Source organism: Fusarium verticillioides, chromosome 11 (assembly GCF_000149555.1).
Source record: "Fusarium verticillioides 7600 chromosome 11, whole genome shotgun sequence".
Taxonomy (NCBI): domain Eukaryota; kingdom Fungi; phylum Ascomycota; class Sordariomycetes; order Hypocreales; family Nectriaceae; genus Fusarium; species Fusarium verticillioides.
Genome location: NC_031685.1, coordinates 584,564 through 586,675, shown reverse-complemented (window position 1 = coordinate 586,675; position 2,112 = coordinate 584,564).

The window sequence follows — 2,112 nt, the reverse complement described above, 5'->3', positions numbered from 1 at the left end:
ACTACTATACTATAACTCAAAAGTAAATTATAAAATTCTTTAAAAAACTATATACTATTAAAGGAAAGCCTACTAAAGATTAGAAAAAGAGATAGTAATAATAGATATAATATAGTCTAGAACTTAAATAGGAATAATAAGACCTTAGTAAATATAAGTATATTAAAAGATATATAGATCTAGAATAGTACTATAAGGATTAGTTAAGAGATATAAGAGTAGTATATAAAAGATAAATAATAGAAAAAGAAAGATATAAAAACTATCTTAAAACCCTTATAAAATAATATAAAGAATTAAAGAAATAATTTTAATAATAACTATTTAATAATAAATTTATAAATAACTATACTAATAGTAAAAGATACTGTAATAGTAAATGTAAAAAGACTTATAAAGATGCCTTAGAAAAAGCTATATACTATCTATAACTAAGCTATAGATAAGTATATACTATAGATAAGAATAACTTAGATTAATAAACATGCTAGGAATATTATATATAGTAAACTTAATAGATAGCCTAGTATTATAAGTTTAGATTAAAGAAAGATAGCTAAATACTTAGATTAACTATAGAGTAAAAAGGAACTTTATTAACCTAAAAATAGTTATAGAACTATAACTGCCCTAGAAGAAAAAATCACTGCCCTACCTACTAGTTAATGTAGAAAAATAACTCTTTAACTATAATAATAGTATTATTAATTAAAAGACTGATTATCTTAAGATTTTTATTAAAAAATAAAGCTAATAAGTAGATTTTAATATTATACCTTTAGGAAAGGATATATATATAATTCTAGGCATATTATAGCTTATATAAGAAAATCCACTTATTAACTAGAAGATAGGCTAGGTTATATTTTCTAGTAACCTTAATAGTAAAAAAGAAATAATTATAATAAATAATAAGAGATCTTAAACCCTAACTAGAGAGGATAGTAAGGGTAAGTATAGAACAGAGTGTCTATTACCTCTAAAAGGAGTATAATACTAGTATAAGAAAGGTATAAAAAACTAAATAAAAATCCTAAGCATCCTCTAAAAATAAGACTTATAAAAAGAAAAAATAAATATAAACTTAAGCCAGGATTAACTTAAAAACATTCTAAAGTAATATTAGATATATAATAAACTATTTAAAGAAGAATTAAAAATAGAAACCCCTGAATATAGTAAATAGAACTATGAAATTAACTTTATAGATAATAACTTGCCTTTTTAAAAGCTCTATTTACTTGACTAAAGAGAGCTATAAGTTTAGAAAGAATATATTAATAAAATAATAAAAAAGGGCTATATTAGGAAGTCTAGCTTATTAGCAATATTAGTAATATTCTTTATACTAAAGAAAAATAGAAAGGATAGACTAGTTATTAACTATAGATAGGTTAATATATATACTATTAAGGACTAAACCTTACTTCTACTTATTATAGAATTAAAAAATTAGTTATAAGGTAAAAGGATCTTTATAACTCTAGACCTTAAAGGAGTATATAACCTTATCTAAATTAAGGAAAGAAATAAATAGAAAATGGCATTTAAGACCTAATTTAGATTATTTAAATATATAGTAATGCCTTTTAGTCTTACTAATATACCTATAATATTTTAATAAATAATTAATAGTATACTTTAATAGTACCTTAATATCTTTATAATATATTACCTAGATAATATCTTAATTTTCTTAGATAATAAAGAAGAATATATAGAATCTATCTACAAGGTCTTAAAGACATTATAAGATACTAAGCTACTAGTTAAATTAGAAAAAAGTTACTTTTATACTATAGAAGTGAATTTCTTAAGATATATTATTATATTAGGTAAAATCAGGATAGAACTAAAGAAGATTATAGTAATAAGAGACTAAAAGGAACTTAAGAATATAAAGGAAATATAATCCTTCCTAAAAGCAGCTAATTACTACTAATAGCTTATCTAAAGATTTAGTAAGATTACTAACCTATTAACAGAACTTATTAAAAAAAATAAACTATTTAAGTAAAATAATAAGGCTTAAGGACGCCTTATATAACTTAAAATAGCTATTACTAGTAAGCCAGTTTTAGCTATATTTAATCCTAAAAAAAGAAATTAAAC